The 19287-nt window shown below is 42.0% G+C and overlaps 1 protein-coding gene and 1 long non-coding RNA gene across 4 annotated transcripts in view; one reads left to right on the top strand and one right to left on the bottom strand.

Moving 5' to 3' along the window:
* Positions 1-3187: 3187 nt before the first annotated feature.
* Positions 3188-8917, bottom strand: LOC311427269. Of its 2 annotated transcripts, none has more exons than XR_014687270.1 (3): positions 8797-8917; positions 5492-5641; positions 3188-3666 (listed from the first exon to the last, which is right to left on the bottom strand). It is a non-coding gene; the product is annotated as an uncharacterized lncRNA (long non-coding RNA). The 2 variants fall into 2 exon arrangements; XR_014687271.1 differs by having other exon boundaries at positions 8812-8915.
* The window catches only part of PLPPR1 (phospholipid phosphatase related 1), a 131478-nt gene continuing 120466 nt past the window's right edge, over positions 8276-19287 (top strand). Inside the window, exon 1 of one of the 2 annotated variants that reach the window (XM_084504532.1) lies at positions 8276-8580. The gene's annotated coding sequence lies outside the window, so the exon portion shown is untranslated. Of the gene's footprint in view, positions 8581-9036; positions 9059-19287 lie in introns of those variants that run through there. The other variant, XM_084504533.1, reaches the window with a different exon arrangement.

Genomic DNA, 19287 nt, shown 5'->3' on the forward strand with positions numbered 1-19287 from the left:
GAGAGCAAAGACAGACAGGTGGGACCTCTGCTAGGTGGTGCATAGCCACTGATGCTGCTGCACTGGGAACATGCACCAACGAGGTGTTAAAAGGATTCTCAGTGTGGACCATCCCTGTACAGGAAAAGCACACTGCCTTGCTCCCACACACTTCTCCCAAGGCTGTGGACTGACCCTGCTCATATGGTGCAGATGAAACTACGGGGTTTTGTTCACTGTTCTGCTCCAGCTTCAGGGATCAAATGCTGGACTGGCTCCGGACAGCTGCATTCACATGGCCTGCATACCTTGTTATCTCTTTCCCCATTTCTTGTCTCTCCTTTTTCCCATCCTGGCACTTCCTTTTGCCACCCTCCATCTCCTCTCAGACCATATCTACTTGTTTTTTACCCACAGACACTAAACCTGTTATTTCTGACACTGTTACCTAGGCAATCTTCATCTGAAGTGCTATTCCCAATACAGTTACCTGGGTACAGTGGGTTGTTTTGTTTGTTTGTTTGTTTTTGTTTTTTGTTTGTTTGTTTTCTTCAAGACTGCACACCCCCAAAGGCCCCTAGTCCTCCCCCAGTTACCTCTGCAGTTTGGCCATGCCTCATCCAACTCGCCCTTAGCCACCTGTGATTCATAGCCGTTCTTCCTGACACTTGCTGTAACTTCCATCATCACCACCTGCTATTATTTGTTATGTTCAGCAATATTCTTGTGTCACATCTGATATTTTTCTGTGCCCTGTTCATCCTGGTTAACCTCAGGCCAGAGCCGAGCCAGTGCTCCAGTCATTTGCCTGCAGCTCTACCAGTGAATTTCAGTGCAGATCTTAATGCACAAGTCAAAACAGCTTAGTAAATGTGCTCAAAGGCTTGCCCTGGGAGATCAGACCCAAATGCACTTAGAAGAACTGCTGGTTTTGCCTCTCCTCAAGAATGAAGAGATCTAAGGATACATCTGTGGATTTCATAGTAAGAAAGACTTGCTAGACATGACTGCTGCTGGACTGTGACTCAAGGTGTAATTGCAGCACAAATCCAATCAAGTAAAAAATACCAAGCAGTGTATGGGGTAAGCCACAAGATTAGGGCCCTTTGTTTTAAAACTTCATTCATACTTTGAACACAATTGGCTACTCTTTGGCACAGGGGATGTTCAAACCCCCAAAACGGAAATGTACTTTTTAAAACAATATTCAAACTAATCACAGTGATGGAAAAGGTGTGCCTGGCTTTAAGTGCTAAGATGGGTTCCTGTTGAGTGTGAATGTTATATGAAGAGAAAGTGCAGCTTGACATGTTTGTACTATAATGACAAAACCTAATGAAAAATGGAAATACATGAAGTTACACCAAGGCAAATCTCGCATAGCTTGGTTAGAAACTAGAAGGTAAAGTCCAGTTCGGCAAGGCAGACAAGTTAAGTTGCTGTGAGTTGATACAAAAATATATAAACATCTTGGTTACCAACATAGGTAAATTAGTACATCTTTCTATAGGTCAGACCTTCATATTTCTGAGATCTGCTATTCAGACACATATGAACTATTACTCACAGAAAATTAGGAGGAGCTTCTTTTTTAGGAGTGTTGAGACTTGCTTGTGTTTTGAGATTGCTTATTCAAACATAACAAAAACCTTCACCGGAACCTGAAACTTTTATGGAGTTGTCCTTTTTTCTGAAATTTAAACACTAAATTGGAGAGCAAAATGCTGCATGCTACGCTGACTCATTTGCTTACTTGTGAGATGGGCTGTAGATGTAGTCTCTACAGACTTGGTCTGGATGTTCTGAAAGCATAAATCTACTAATTTTGCTAACACCTTTTCTCTTGTGTGTAGAGAAATTACATATTTGCTTATTTGAACCTCCCTAAATGCTCATACCCAAGAATATGAAAAGCTCAAAACGCTTTCTCCTGCCCAGCCAGCTGTTCTTGGCATTAGGTCTAGCAGGAGCCATCCCACTTATGAGATTAAAATCACCGCTGTCTAGTACGATGGATGGTGTTCAGAAAGCTTAAAGTTGAGACTCCATCTCAACAAAACTAAAAGTTCACTACATTTTAACTAATGCCTTGAGCAATTAATTGCATAAATTGTCAAAGTATACTGGAATAGTCTTAGTCTTCACTGCTGTCATATACTTGGATTTCTTGCCTTTATTCTTGTCAAAAAAAAATTTGTCTATTCATCAAGTGGTCTCAGGCAGGTAGCAAGTGAAGTACTCAGCAACGATTTGAGGACTATGGCTGTTGGCTTTTTCCTGCTTCCCTCTAAGATGTAAGCACTATAAATTTCTAAAACTGACTGTAAAATTTATTGAGTCTTTCAAATCCTGTGGGGAAAAGCAGAATTTATTCTTACGATACTTGAGTAGCTGCACCTTAAAAAGTTTTAGCTCTAAAACTGAAAGCCAGCATTTGTGGATCACTCCTTCTGCCTTCCCTGGTCTTTCTCTGTTCGCTGATGAACAAGGGGTAGATGCCTTCTGAAGTGTACAGAAAAGACCTGGTCTTGGGTGGAGCATCCCAGCCCATATGGATAATCTCATACTTTTGTGAAAAAGCTAGCCCAGATGTTCAGGCATAGAACATCAATGTTTGGAAAGGTTCACAAAATGATGGGAAAGGGGAGCTAATGACAGGAATTTGTACTTGTTTATATCTTACACAAGATGAGGATAACTACGCAAGATGTGGATAACTTTTTCCCATTGCTATATCTGTTTTCCAAACGTGAATGCTGCTAGAAAATCTTACAGGAGGAATCCTATTTACGATAGGATTGTGTTTTCAAGGTAGGACTTACCCAGTGCCATTAACAAGTTCAAAGATAAAAAGAAGACAGGAAAAAAATATCTAGATGGGCACAGAGGCCAAAAATTGGTTTAAGCAATCTAAAGTAAGATTTCAAATACTGTCCAAATAGAGGGCGTGTCCTGATCCGAAGCTTTAAGCCAACAGATAAAGGGCAATTTAGAGAACTGGGCTGTGGTATGAGTATTGTTCTCTGTGGATTGTTTGTCTGGTGTGCTGATCTTATGCATATACAAGAAAAAAAAAAAATACACAGCACCTCTTGCTCAGGTGCAAATTCTGGTTTGCTCAGCTCTTGTTCTACAGTAATTAGGAACTTGCTGTTAACAATATGGAGAGGGAATCTTCTCTCTTCTCAGTAGAGAGATGCCAGAAAAATAAACAAAACAAACAAACAAACAAACAACAAACAGAACATGTGGTACATGCAACTCCCCCGTGTGTCAAAGACAGCCTTCTGAGTTATGGCTGAGACATGCTACCTGCTTACACCCACTTAGCATGGGCTTGACTGCCAGTACACTTCATTATGTAAATGTGATTTGTTATCACAACATATGTAAAGCTAGGAGGTGATTTTCGCGATCTTAGTTGTATCACCTCCTATCAACAGCCTTGTGTGTGTGTGTATGTCTGTGTATAGAGGTGTTTTTGTTAGAAAGCATCAATCTGCTGTTGCAAAGCAGAGAAATGGTTCCCCACTCCCTGAAGAATGAATAATTTTGGTGGCAGTGTTGCAAGGCAGGTTGCTCGCTGCATTCACAACCCTCCTTCCAGGTTGTTTTGTTGCCCTTCCCTGTCAGTCTTCTTCCACAGTGAAGACTTCTGTGTTGTTGGCAGCTGAAAGATTTTTGTACCTGTAAGTAGCAATGTAAGATGTTAAAAATCCATTTACTCCTTCTCCATGGGCTTTAACTTGTGCGAGCTTTACACTTGAATCCTCTGTTGTTGGATAGGAAACTGGACTTTGTCTTTAGTGTGTAATAAGAAATAGCAATTTCTATCATATTTCCCTGTGGACAAAAATATCTTTCATCCACAAGAGACTCAAGTACTGGGATTGTTTATGAAACTTGTTTCCTCTGAAACTGAAGTGGAATACTGCTATCTTACGTTGGGTACACAGATGGTACGTTTTCCTGTGACTAATTAGCCATGCAGTGTATAGTCTGCAAAGAGAGATAGGAAATCCTTGACACCTCTTTGCTGCTTTCTCTTCCTCCCCAGGCCTTCTGTCTGCACAGCACCTTATACCTCAGTGGCCAAGGGACTGTTGGTGAGACAACAACCAGTGCAAATCAGTCCTGACTTATTGCAGGACTCCGATGCTCTGGTGCATCACTCATGATTATACTCAAGCAAGGGGCTTACTTTGGCCACAGCGCAGCTCAGCACATCTGAGGTGGATGGTGTCTCAGGTTGACTGCTGTGAAGATGGACTTATGGCACCTCTACAGTGCATGCTGTGTGGTCAGGACAGTTCATTTTCTGCCCCACCAGAAAATCCTTCGATAAAATGACTGCTTATTGAGGCCTCTCAGATTTAGAGAAGTTGAGTCTTCAATCTGTGATCTCAAGAAGATGTGTTAATCTAGATTGTAACAGATAGTAATACCACAAAAGTTGCCCTGGTATTGAGACTATTAAGACTGACATAGACAAATGCACTGAATTTTCAATGAAAAGCTTCTGACACCATAATAAATGGTATGGTCAAATCTCTTGCTAGTGTAGAGGGCTGTGTAACGTCATTTCATCAAAGATAGTTAAATAAATGCAATATTCTTAGGTAGAAGATACTTAGCTTAAACAAAATCCCCAAATAAATCCTAAAGTTATTTATGCAGTATTGTTTGCAAATACTTCATCTCCATGCTTTACACATAAATCCTACAGATGCAGCTTGTTCTGTGTGTACGATTGTTGTCATCTTGCTCTGTGCAGAGATAGGTGGGTGCATGAATCAAATGCGGATGTTCTGGTCAATAGAAGAATAAAAAATGTCTGCTGAAAGTCTACCCTTTTGCATGCTGAAGAAAGTATTGGGGTAAATCTTTTAAAAGATGTTACTAGTGAGGCCTTATGCTGAATTCTTATGCACTAAACTCTGAGGTTACTTAATTTGAAACTTTTTATTAATGGCGTGGAAAAAAAGTGAGATGGGGTCAACAATGAGGTGTTTAAGAATGAGAGGGACAAAGCAGCAAGTGCTAATCCTTCTTTTTGAGGAAATCCACTCATGAAATTAGCTGCAAGTGAAAGCATGTTAAAAGTAGTGAATACTTTTGTTGTCATGATCACCTTGCTACAAGACATGACAGAATAATGTATGAATATAGGACTTCAGTAGCATCTCTTTCCTGATAGAGATATCAGAACATGGAGCTTCGCTGTGATGTTCCCCTGTGTGAAGAGCAAACTGGTTCCAGCCTATACACTGCACTACACAAGCTCTTAATGGCTGGTGGTAACACAAATTGTTCCAAATTTCTGGATTGGATCTAGCCAAACACTCATGCAAGCAAACAATTTTGAATGTGTGCTGCAACGGGCTTCAATGGAATTATTCACGCCTGGAGATGAGTCAGAGCATGAGATACCCTTTTAGGATTTCTTCTGGAAAGAGAAGAAACTGCTGCTAGGTAGCTAATACCGGTAAAAAAAAACTGCTAAGGGAAGTACCTGAATTGGCTGTGGTGAATGTTGTTGCATTCATTCTTCCGTGAAGATTTACAGACTGCTGAATTATTGCAATCGATTCCTCCAAATCCAATACCAGATGAAGAAACTGACAGATATCCATGCCCCCACTGAATTACCATTGATCTGAAACTAAAATTTGTTGCTTTTAGCAGTAAAAAATGAATCTTTCTTCTATAATATATATCCTTATATCTTTCTCCTGCCTACTTTAGAGAGTAGCACATAGAGAGCAGCACCTTGCCCACATGATTTCACTAGCAAAGGTGGGCAGCTATTCTCCAAGCAAATTAGGGAGGCAGTTGTCAGTGAATCTCAGTACCTTTTGGGTACCAGCTATGCTTTCATTCAAAACACAGATGTGCCTAGGAAGGTGATTAATGTCTATTTAAACTACCAGGTCGGGTATGCTTTATCTGGAATATGCATATTTAATGAGATCTGTTGAATCAGGCATATCTAAAAATCCTAGTCCAGATGTACAGTGCTAAAAGAAGATGCTCTAATTGTCCTAAATGCAACAGGTACTGTTGAAATGTTGCCTTTGTTTGTGTTTTTTTTTTTTTTTTTTGTGGTGTTGAGTCATGTTGCCTGAGATGCAGCATGCAGTTTTCTACATTTTTGTCATTCAGTAAGTACCTCTGGTAAAAGATCATTATTGTTTACGTTTCTCAGTTTGTTTTCACTTTTGTTTACTTGCTTTGTTCTCAAATGTTTCTCCTGTTAATATGCTTTCTGGAACTGCTTGGCCAACTTTAGGCTAAAAATAGCCATTGCTGCTGCTGCTGTAGCTCCATTCAAACCACACAACTCCCACACTAGGAAGGACAACCTCATGCCCTGCTGAGCTTTCCTGAAATGCCAAGCTGGTCAGAAAGCCAAGCACCAAAAAACAGGAGAAAAATCCCATCTTTCTGCTCTTTTTCCACAGGGCTTGCTGGTGGCGCAAAGTGGGAAAACAGCAGAAAGGCATCTTATTGTTTTGGTTTCCCTCTGCCCCCTCTCACATCCAGCCAAGGTCTGTAAATGCCATTCTTTCATGACTAGAAGTGAAAGAAAAGGTGAAACTGCAGTGATGTCAAACTGCAAATTGGAGAGTTTCATGTTTAGTTTCCAAGCAGTTGTTCTTCACTTTAACTTTGATAAATCTGTTGGGTGTCGGTGTTTGGGTGTGATCAGGTGAATGCTTCCCATGCTGTCACACTGCTTAAACAAGCAGGAATACCTCGACTGAGATATGTTCATCAGGCTGTGTCTGTGATCCTGAACTCTTACAAGGGAAAAAGGCTCTAGATGCACAAATAATGTTTTTCTCTGCATTGCAGCAGACAAAAAATTAACACTTCTCAGCCCTGAGCAGGCAACTTTATACTGCTAGTCTCGGTCAATGTGTCTTTGTGCATGCAGGCTTCTAGCCCAGTGTAGGGCTTCTAGTGATCTTGGGCAAGTCACAGTCCTGTGACACTGTGCTCCCTCTCTGTGAGGTGAGGGGACAAAGAAGCATCCAGAAAGGCTTCTGCAGATACCTTGGTAACTGAGAAATGAAGCTATGAAGCTCCATTTCTCCACAGATACAAATTTTGTTTTCTTGATTTACTACAGCTTCTGGATGCTTTTTTGTTGTTGTTGTTGTTGTTTTTTTTTTTTTTTTTTTTTTTTGTTTTTTTTTTTTTGTTTCCCCCAGTTTTCTGTTAAACCATATTGGCAGGAGGACTTCACACACTTGTGGGAAGCTGAGACTCTGTGCTCATTTTCAGTAGAATAACTACTGGGTTGCCTCATCTTTGGCCTGCCAATTAGGAATTTGGCTCACGTACGAGCGGTTGGGGTGGTAACATTCTCACTTATTATAACACATCTGTGACTTGGTGTCAAACTGGAGTTTAACATGGAGAAGATGCGAGCCACTGTTTGTGTCCTCACTGAGCCTCATTAGTGATAGTTTGCTGAGAAAAGGTTATTTTCGGTTCCAGTAATTCAGACTGGCCCAGCAGCTTCAGCATGAGAGCAAGGCTGCTCAGGTGAGGGAAATGCACATTTTTGGAGTGTGACCTCTAAGGGTGTGCAGCAGTGATGCTCAGCCATCCTGCCCACTGCCTGGCACCTGCAGGTGAGGTGTAGGGGCCCAAGGCACAACACCGATGCCAGAGCCTGAATCAGGTCCTGGATCCCAGCCTCCTGCCATGGCCATGTCTTTTGAGGCCATGCTCTATGCTGTGCCTGCTGCCTAACCCAAGCACCTCTGGAGCTCAGGGGCACCCACAGTTACAGGTCACCCAGATCCCAGCCCCCTGTCTGTTTGCTTTGCTCCCTGTGCCCATCCTTTTTCTCCCCCCTTCCTTTTTTTTTTTTTTTGGGGGGGGGGGGGGGGGGGGCAGTCCAGCCTACGGTAATGTTGGATGAAGACAGTGGAGCTGTAAGCTCCCAGCAGCTGGGGCTAGGGGAGGAATAGCCAGGCCACGTCCAGCCTCTGGCCGCCAGCTGCAAATGGGAAGTAGGAATTTCCGCCCCTGCGATGGGGGGCGTTTTGTCTCCCCTTCGCCCCTTCCCCACCCTCCTGCGACCCTGTGGGACCAGGGAACGCCGGAGGACGAGCGGATCCGGCACAAAAGAGGGCGCCGGGACCCACGGCTGGGAAAGGGGGAGCTGGGGAGGGGGGGGAGCCCTCGCTCCCTGCCCTCCCCTCTGCCCGCCCCTCCGCAGCCGGCCCCTTTCCCCTCCCTCCTCCTCCCCGGCTCCGGAGCACGGGGAGGCAGAGGTGGGGAGGCGGGCGACAGGGAAGGAGCTGCGCCGATTATCCTCTTGGCATCATTAAAATAAATAAATAAACGGATAAATAAATAAATAAAGCAGGCCAGGAGGAGTGGTGCAAGAAGAAGAAAAATAAATAAATAAATAAATAAATAAATATTTATAGGGAAGACAACCCCGTGCGTGTGTGTGTGTCCCCCGCCCCTCTCCAGCGGCGCAGAGGAGGCAGGGGCGGACCACGATGCCCGGCTTGCGGGCGCTGCCCGCCCGCCCGCATGGACACCGCAGCCCGTAGCGGAGCTTCCGCACCGCACCGCGGGGTGAGCGGGGCCGTGGGGGTCGGGGGGACCGGGAGGGGACCGAGGGGGACCGGAGGGGACCAAGGCGGGATCGGGGGAGCCGCGTTTCGGCGGTGGGAGCCGGGAGGATGAGGACTCCCGCTGCTGTCTGCGAGGCGATGAGGGGTTCGGCGCGGGAGGTTGCGGGTTTCTTGGTGGTTTTTATTATTATTATTTATTATTATTATTTTTCCGCACCTGTGATTCACTTACGTGCGCCAAAAGCAGCGGAGAGGTGGAGGAGCGGGGGGTGCCCGGAGAGCGTTAAGGGGAGCGCTGCGGGGCCGGTGCTTGGTGGTGTCCACATGGCGAACGGAGGAGAAGGAGGGAGGAGAAGGAGGAGGAGGAGAAGGAGGAAGAGGAGGAGGAGGTGTAACGGGCTCGGGGCCAGGAGCGTGCTCGCAGAAGGCGCCGTTGCGGACCGCGGGTGCTTTATGGAGAGGCGCGATTCCAGCAGCAGGTCTCCGGGCTTCCCCTTGCCCTTGTCCTGCCGTCGGTTCCCCTCAGAAACCCCCCTGCCGGGAGGGGGGACCCACCACCCCGTATCCTCCCCGCTGGGAAGGGAGGTTTCCCCTGCTTCCCCCCTTCCCCCCCGCTGGTCACCGGCTGGGGTCCCCCGGGACTCCCGCATCCCCCCCGGCCCCGCTGCCCCCCTTGGGCACAATACGGGGGGTCACTCCCGGAGGGGGGTCGGAGCCCCGCATCTCGTCCCCGGGGAGCCGTCGGGTTGTGAGCGCAGGCGGGCACCATATCGCGCCATATCGCACCGTGTCGCGCCATGTCGCCGCTACTACGTCCCCTCTCCCGCAGAGCGACGGAGTTGTGTGTTGGGTAGTTTGAGGGTAAAGCTGCGTGCTGCCGTGTTGACTTGGATGCGGGAAAATAGGCTGCGGCGCTGCGATGTGAAAATGCCGCGGTGTTTGGGGAAACCCGGTCCCGAGTCTTTCTGAGTGTGTGGAAAACCTGAATGGTGCAAAAGGGAAAAGGTGGCGGGGCTTGGGTTGGGTGTCGTTTAAAGCTTGCAGGTGGCGAGGCGAGGTTTGATAGCTGGCGTGTGAGGTTATACAATAGTTCTCGTGGTGCCTCCGGGTGAGTTTTTAAGAAATATATTGGTAAGCATAGCAGCATAACGTGCGCATCGCAGGCTTGCTGGGAGTGGATGGGTGAAGCCCCAAGGGGCAGAGCAGGGACTTCAGGCTGCGTTGTCCCTGCTGGAAGTGAGGTGTACGGTGAGGAAAAGGAGGCATTCATGGCTCCAAGCTCAGATTTCTGCCTGTGTTTCTACCTGGGCAAAAGGAAGGCTGCTTGTCTGCTTGTTTGTTTGTTTGTTTCTAGCATTTTAAGGTTTGTACAACGTGCTCTTGTGCTTGTGCTGGGATAGATGCTCCCATGGGAGTTACTCCAGGATGGGTTACTTCTAAGCCAGAGGCTGAACTTGAAGGTTCAGTTTAGTCAGAGGACATTCCTGTGGAGCTCCCTCTTTCTTTAAAGTCATTCCATTCCTTTCATGTGTGATATTTTTGGCTATTTCTAAAAATAGAAAAGAGTGAGCTCTGAAAGCCTGCACCTTTTCTGCATTTATCTGTAGATAAGTTCGAAGGTACTGTACAGGACAAGAACCTGATTAGGAGATTTGACCCGGGAAGAAAAGGACAAAATTTACATCAGCTGGGGATCTGTCAAGTACTGGGAGCCATGACAACAAATTCCTACTACCTCCCTTTATTTACTTATATTCCTTCCTCTCCTTTTCAGCTTTCATGGCATGTTTCAGTAGTACGCTATGCCCATCCTGGGTGGAAAAACAGTGATGATGAAAAACCTGCTAAACCACATTTTTTTAAATCAGAATGATAATCGGTGCTGTTTCTCCTTTGGTGGTGGATGTGAGCTTGTTTCATAATGTACTTACTTAACTGGGCAAAAATTGTGCCCATTGTTATTGTGTGCATTGAAACAGGTTAAAAACACCAAAGACCATGTTTTTTCTTTCTGCTTCATGAGACAGCAGAGGAGAGAAAGAACTGGTGGGGAGCTGTACCCGTAATTCCTTATGTGTGCAACAACCTCTGCTCAGTTACAGAACCTTTTGGTGGGCCTCTTGTAGTAATTGGATGTATTTTCACTGAATTGAGAAAGCTCAGCAGCAGAAGAAGGAGATTTTTGGATTATCAGTTGGATCCTAGCTGCCAGTTTTATTTTGTTCTTTTAATATTATATCTTCATTTTCTCTGACAGTTTTGATAATCATGTAATTTTTTTTCATTTCTTTTCTTACTTTTCTTTTCCTCATTGTTCAATGGTAGAAGTCTGGATACACTTTGTTGCTTTGAAGGTTTTTTTTTTTTTTTTTAATCTAAAAACATTTCTGTAATTGTTATTTCATCAGATAGCAAGTTGAACTGATTAGCCCACTTCATAGTGCTCTAATTTTCCTCTTAATACTGTCTGCAGCCACTGCTCTGCAGATAATACAACAGCATGGAAGAAATGTGTTTGTCCAATTCTGTTCAACTGGATCTATTCTGAATATCATTTTGATTGAGATTTCATTGTGGGATTGTCATTTAATCATAGAACTTGGCATTCAAGGTGTTTAAGCTGACCTAATGAAAAACAGCTACATATCATTAATGCACAAAAGAGTTTTTGTTGTTGTTGTTGTTAGTTTTGTTTGTTTTTTTTTTAATTAATCCACTAATGCTTGTCTACAGAAAATACTCCAACAACATCTTGTGCTGGTTGAATTGGTACCAAAAGAATAACTTTTTGAAGTTGGTGACTCATTCATAAAGGATCTGAAATTCCTGATGGAATCTTAGCTAAATAGGTATATCAGTAGGTATATCAGCAAAAGTCCAGATATAGTTTAACTTTTAAAAAGGGGTAGAAAATACAAAACACTTCTAAAGGCTTCTATTGCTCTTTCTGTGGGAAAACAAAGAAATATTTCTTTTCATTTTCCTAAGATCTCCCAAAAAATATGCCTTTGAGATTATTTTTCCCCTTCATTGCTGAGATTATTTTTCCCCTTCACTGCTGAAAATGAAGGTCAAACAAAGTTGGTTCCAATGACAGAAGCCTTTGTTGGCCTCTTTCTTCTCTTTCTTCTGGTTTCTGCCAAAGAAGTCTGTGATACATGGTCAGTCCTGTGTATGTTTTCAAACAAGCTTACTGAAATCGTCTGTGTGATCTGAGTGGCTGAAAATCAAATGGTTGTTCCATAGGAAGTGAAAACACCCTTACTTACTATTGCTTAAATCACAGATTCATAGAATGGCTTGGGTTGGAGAGAACAGTTTTAAAGATCGTGTAATCCAGTTGCCCCAAGCACGAAAATCTTTCACTAGCTCAGGTTGTACAAAGCCCTGTCCAACCTGACTTTGAATCCTTCAGCAATTGTCCAGCTTTATATCCAGTCAAGATCCACCTTGTTTCAGTTTAAAACCGTGGCCTCTTGTTCTGCCACTACAAGGCATGGTAAAAAATCTTTATGTTGAAGCCTTTGCTTGTTTTCGGTCCCTTGCTTGTTTATAGCTATTCTTTTCTGGGTGAAAATCCCATTTGAATTAATCAGATTCAGATTTGCTCTGTTAACTTTACTGGCAGCCCAGAGCTTATTCTCCAGAAGTTGCCACATAATGTCTGTTGTGGGTCTAAATGGGGGTCTGTGATGCTCTGCTTTGAATTTTTAAGCTTTGGAGGAAATCCAGTATTTTCTGATACCCTGTCTTGATGTCAGACTGAGTTCTGCAGATTTACAGTGGTACTATTCATGGGCCATGATTTCTTGGGCTGCTGAGTGAATTAAAAAAAAAAAAAAAAAAAAAAAGAATAAATAAAAATTAGCTGGTCACAGATAGAAAAGATAATGTGCAGACATCACATCTGAAAACCCAGTTCTCTAGGGAACATCCATAACTTTTGGTGTTTTTAATAGGTAGATACTTGGATAGGGCATAAATATAAACTGAAAGACCAATGTATTTATTGCTACTACTGTGTGAAATTGGTGTTGCAACTAACTTATGTTTCCCTTACTCATACCTATTTAGGCACCATTTGCTGTTTTTTGCATATCCAGGGTGAAAACTTGCTCTTCAGCGGTGCTTTTCAGAAATGCTTGCATGGCAGCAGCTGAGATAGCAGTCTGAGTGGCACTGTTGTTGCTATGCATGCACTGATTCTGAAGATCCCATGCTTTTGTTAAAGTCACGTTACCACTAGTGCCTACTCGATGACATAAACTAGGGATGAAAAACAGAGGTGATAATCAGTAGATACTCTGAGCAATCATTTGTTTGTTAGATTGGATGTCAGCATTCACCCATTCCTCCGTTTTTTGGGGATATCTGTTCTTTTGGCAGTCTGTACCCTACCTATGCATTGCCAAAATAGAGCTAAACACCCTTCCTGTGTTGTTAGCAGTCAGAGCTCCTTAGGATCACTGCCTGGATCTCTCCCTGGCCCTCTCATGTTAAGTCCTGAATGAAGAGTGTAAATTTAGGTTTCTCCGCTTGTCTTTCCCTTGATTACCTGAAATACTCATGGGCAATTCCACTGCTGTGGGGAATGGAGGGTAGCCGTGGTATGCATGTGGTAATCTTTGTTGTGCTACATGATCTTTTTTCCTAAATATTATAGTCTGTCCATCCTCTTGAAATACAGAGTAACTTCCCTTCCCTAGGTGGGTGCACATGCTTTTATTTGCAAAGTGTAGAGCTTTGCTAGTGCCAGGTGCAAGCCATCCTGTTACAATGTCTGGTTTGTCTTTTGTAGCTGCCATCTTTCTAATTATATTGAAAATCATACACAAGTGCATGAGGATATAATTAGTTGGAGAGGGGTGGCCACAGGCAGCAGAGTGGGAACACAATGGGCTTACATGTATAAGATAGTATTTTGATCCATTTTTCTGAAAGCTTCATGCTGCGTTATCCTCATATCTTAACCACAACTAGAATCAGCTCCAAGGCAGATCCATGTGCACAGATGTGCTAATCATTGATTTAACACATCCTCTAGGGATCTAAGGACCTGGAAGAATGTAAAGGTATGCTGCTTGTTGCCAACCAACAGGTTTGTATGGGCAAGATCTTGGTTTAAAGTCATTCATGGATTTGGCCATTCTTTGTATTTAGAGTAAGGTTTCTTCTTTTCTTTTTTAAATGGTGTCACTTTTATTCGCGATAAGATAGGGTGGTTGTGTTACCACATCTCTTCAATCCATTTAATCTTGTTGTTTAAATAGTCTTTAAGATATGCCCTTCCTTTGATTTTCATTTTCTCTTTGTTACACTCTCCTAAGTGAAGGGCTGGTTCTTTGCTCAAAAAAGTGAATGTCTCTTGTCGATGATAAAGAGTTTGCTGAATTCACGGGGTAAAAACAGCAAATATCCATGAGACACTGACTGCCAAGCCAAGTCCACTATTTCAGTTTCAAGACGCACACTGATTTTAAAACTAGCGTTGAGCTCTGCACAATTGCAAAACTGAACCTCATTCCTAATCCTCTCTGAGGACAGATTTTGTACAAGTCTCAACATATCTGAATCTCATGCCTAATGTCCTCTACATACAGATTCATCTGAGCTAACTTCAGTGCCTGCTTGGAGTTTGTCAAAGCTAATGGGTTTCTAGAGAAGCTTGAGGTCTCACCCCCCTGAAGTAGCTGGGTCTTCAGTAACTCAAACAGGAACATGAGATTTCAATGTGCATTTTCATAGATGTTTCTCATGCCTCTTTTTTTTTTCTGCTTTGATGAGGCACCAGTGATTTCAGAATCCTGCTTCACAACCCATCAGTTTAAATCAATCAAAAGAAGAGGAGGAGGAAAAAAATCCAACTTTGATGGAAACACACATACTGCAAAAGGCAGTTGTATCACATTTATATTCTGCTGCATGCTTCTATCACCTACGCTTGTAAAATACTCACTGGAAACAAGATGAAGTACACTTAATTTCCCCACATACAATAATTTATTGTATTTGCTGAGTAATTACTGGAGTCTGTTATACAGTAACTTATTTTTCTACTTCTTCCATTCATTGTGCATGGGAGGGTTAACAACTCATGAACTGAAAAGAAAGTCAGTTTGTATTAGCTATTTGTTTTTAAATTGACTGAGACACTTGGCGAGAAACTTGAAAAATATATTTTGCAAAACACAGCTGGGATTTCTGGAGAATCCCATGAGAACAATTTAAAGGAGAAAGGAAAAGTGCTGGAAGAATGAAAAGTCATCATAAAACTGTATTTTCTTCCCTGTAGCATCTAAATCACACTCCTTTGTGCTAGAAGCTTGCTTACAATACCAATGAAACATTCAGTAACCTGTGAGAATAATGCAGTTCTGATGGCAATATTGTATGTGGGTAAATGAAGTCAGAAGAACTGTTTACACAGCCTCCTGCAGGAATCTCACACTCTCACAGAGCAGACCTTCTGTACATACTCAATTTCATATATTCTAAAAATCTTTACCACTTGTCAGACTGGCCTTAGCTGTGCTGAGAAATCACCACGCCAGCTTCAGCAAGCAGACCTGAGGGTAAGCAAAGGAGGACAGCCTACATAGTGCAGGGATGTGTTACTATTGCCCTAACAGAATGAAACATGACCGCTGATGCCATTTGTGTCTTTGTAAGGACCATGTTTACTGGCAGCTCTGAGCACTACTGTGCTCCTCATGAAGCGGTGGGGAGGTGTCTTACGAGCGTCAATGGTGGAGGGAAAATAGATGTGTGGGTCAAGCAGGAGTGTTTACACTCAGTGTGACTTAGAGATACGTCACGTAGCTCAAAATCTTTAATAGGCTGCAGAATTGTTGGCTGTAACCTACCAAGCTGAAAGTGGAACAGATTTTAAGGAAATGGGTGTGAAAACCTGATGGTGGATCACCATTGCAAGTGGGGTATTTTGAGATTTGAGCTGTTAATAGCAAGGGATTCACCCGGTGAACTATACGGTGATAGCTGCTATGTTTCTCAACAGCAGGACAAGGTCAGTCAGAAGACACCGGTCTCCAGTGGTATGTTTCTAACACTAGGCTGAGTCAAGGTAATTTCAGGTCTCCCTTGTGCAAATGTAAGCCAGAAACCTACAGAGGTTTCACATCCTTGCATCACTTAGGCAAATTAATCTCTGTTATCTTGAGAATACAGAGAATGTTATTTGGAAAGACATGAGATGATATACCACAATTTGTCAGTCATGAAAACCATTAGGAGCAGGTAATGTCTTTCAACAAATGAAATACCAGTAAAATTAAATACCACTCAAGAAATATCCAGATGCCTGAAACTTTTATTGAGACAGGAACAGAACAGAGGTCAGCCTTTTGTAGCAGCCTGTGGTATTGGGAAAACTAGAGGCAGGTCATGGGGTTGTGCACTGCAACCACATTGCTACGATGAGACTGACAAAACCACATGAAGGAAATCATTGATATATCATCATTTCAGGCACCACCACAGCAGTGAATAGAGAGAGGACATTGTTTATGTGGGGGTGCCAAATACATTTGCTTCTGCTCTTGTGCAAGCCCACGCATCTGAGAAACAACTTGGAAATATTCAAGTATGTGATGTTAGATAAGGACAGAGGCAACTGAAAGGAAAGACAATGAGTGGTTTGGTGCAACTCAACTTGGACTTTACAAGGAAACTGTAATGACAATGCAGAGATAGCATAATGCCACATCAACCTGTCATGCCACCCCCTCCTAGGGAATATGTAGTTCATGTAAGCACAACAGCACCTGGCCAACCACCCATGGCCTGTCACTGAGTTCTGCTCACCTAGAGAGTATTGGAGCTGGACTGCATGCAGCTTGCATCAGCTAACAGCTTATTACGCAAGGTAGTTGCAGAACATAATTGGCAGGTGTTCAGCAGGAAAACTACTGTCTTTGCTACAGGAAAAGATCTTCCAAGAGAAGCTGTTCAAAGACTACGTGCCAATCATTCACTTGTATGATTTGTACAAAAGTGGAGGAAATTGTGACTAGAACTGGCTGGTTTATGACTTTGCTTCTCTTATGCAGGCAGTTTCCATAGCAAAATAAAATTCTGGAACACAGAATTCTGCCAAAAATTACTCACAATGGAAAAGTTTTGACCCAAAACAGTGAGAAGAAATACAATGTACAGGAAAAAGAAAAAAAAAAAAAAAAAAAAAAAGAAGAAGAAAACAAAAAAGAAACCTGATTTTTGGAGGTTTTGTTTTCTTTTTACCTTAATTTGCAAAAATAAAATGAACAACCACTTTGAGTTGCAGTAGTGTTGGGTTTGGGTTGTTTGGTTGGTTTGGTTTTTGTTTGTTTGTTTTTATTTCTTCATTTATCTCTAAAGAAGCATGTGAGGATTTATCCTTTTTTCAATTTTATGCAACTGTCTTCAGTTTGGTAGAGACAATACTACTTTTGTACTTACCAGTACTTAACTAGAATAAGAGAAGGGTTGTGGCTTGAAGGAACAAGAAGAGATTAAGGATGCAGTCAATGAACCCTACCACCATAATTCTGCTTGTGTACATATTTCTTTTCATCAAGTGGATTTTTACAGAGAATTTCTTCCATTTGTGGATGTATGGTGGACATAAGAGGTAAAGTAGGGGAGCAGGGAACCATGGAGGAAATTGTTTTGGAGTGACTGAAAACATAAGCTGTTTTTGTTTTTTTTCATTGCTAACATGAAGAAAATGTGGTGTAATTTCAGATAGAATGAAGTGTGTATATATATATTTATATACATATATATATATATATGAAGATAGAAAGAAGTATTTTGTTTGCTTTGTGCTATATCTTTATGGTATGTAGTTTTTTGTTGTTGTTGTTTTGTTTTTTGTTTTTTGTTTTTATTTTTTAATTAAAAAAGAAAAAAAATGATTTCAATTTTGAAACCAAATGGTGGAGTTATTAACTAAAAGTATGTCCTCAGGCCCCTACACTGAGCTGACTTTCAGCTTGCCTGTTCTTTTCTTCGGATTTTTCAGTTCTCTTAAAAGAAGTGAGGGCAAACAGCTGGTGTTCAACAGAGTAGCAGTTGTATAAATAGGATTCATTGAATTTATTTAATATTACTTCTGTTCCTCGCAAGTCACTGTGGTTGTCCATACAGAAAAGGAAACACCAAAGACAGATTTTTCCAGCCTCAGTGTAACAGCTCTTCATCTAAAAGTTTGTGATGCTCTTTTTTTTTTTTTTCCTAACCTGTAACAGTCTCATTGCCTAGGAGTAACATTAGGCGTTATTTCCTTTCACCATGAGTCATCAATAAGCAACTTGTATGAAGAAATATTAATGCTGGGATAAACAAAGAGTAGCAGGAAGAGGTCCTACATGGAACCCCCAAAAATGAGTAAACATTGTTGACCTTTCTTTGCTCCTGTTGGCTTTATTCGCTAAATATGAAGATATAGGTCAAGGAAATGGTAAATGAACTTGCTGACATTTTTTCAATACCAATAGATCTGCACTTCCTCTCCTGACAGTCTACTGACTGTCAGTGACTTTTCCAGTCTATAAAGCTTTGCAATTAGTCTGTAGTTGTTTATCCAATCTAATGCTCATGTCTTTGGAATCAACACCACAAGGGTGCTCAAAGGAAAAACAAAGCTCTTACAAGATCAACTAATCCATTTCAAGAAGGAGCTCACCCTGCAATGACTTTCAGCCCAGCAGCCCCAGAAGAATTCTGACTGCAATCAGAAAAATCATATTTATTGTCAAACAATGAATGTTGTTTGAAAGTAATTAACATCAATAGTGTTAACTAATATTTGATATAAACTGTATTCTGTCTCAGGTTAGACAAAGTTAACTTAGAGGTGGATGTTATTAAATTTCCTGGTTATCTGGAGTCAGGACAAAAGGTGGTGTATGCTGTTCCTTCAACGTATGACTTTGAAATTTGTATTAATCATCTGTGCCACCATCAAGGCATTATCATTATTTATTATATATATTATCATTAATTTAACTTAAACTGCTGAGCTGTGCTCTGTGAGATTCCTGCTTAAAAGTGCTTGTGCCAAGTCATGGAATTGTATGTTGCTGCACTCCTGGCAGGATATGAAGATGTTTATTTGTAATGTCAGTCAGTGCCCTCAGTGACAGACGTTTTCAACTGTGGGCTGCAGTTTGGCATTATCAGAAAGGAAATTTCTGACTAAATTTGGAATTTGATTTTTTTTTTTTTTTTTTTTGCAAACCTTCATTTGATTACCAGAACTTACTCTGGTTAGCATATAACTCTGTCTTCCCTCGATCATGTCTTCCTGGAAAACAAACATCTTCATAATACATGTACTTTCTTACATTATCAATGTTGCCGTCTTTTTATAATGATAAGTCGTCTTTTATCTTCAGAGGTATTCCTCCCCCATCTTCATTTATACAGTTGTGACTGCTATTGCTGCTGTCAGTGACTTGGTTGGATGGATGCATCTCACAGCCCTTAAAGATGACTTAATCTGGTCCTAAGTAATCATGGAGTTCTTAGCTGAACTCAATTAAATGACTTCACATAGAGTTCAAAAAAGTTAATGTTTGGCTGCATTATTGCTTTTACTGGGCAGGAAAATATACTTTTAAGTGTGAGCAACATAAATTCCGAAGACAAGATGACTTTGAAAAATGTAATCATTAAAAAAAATTAAAAAAAAAAATTCATTGAGTCAAAG

This window comes from Aythya ferina (genome assembly GCF_964211825.1).
Source record: "Aythya ferina genome assembly, chromosome: Z".
NCBI classification, from domain to species: Eukaryota; Metazoa; Chordata; class Aves; order Anseriformes; family Anatidae; genus Aythya; species Aythya ferina.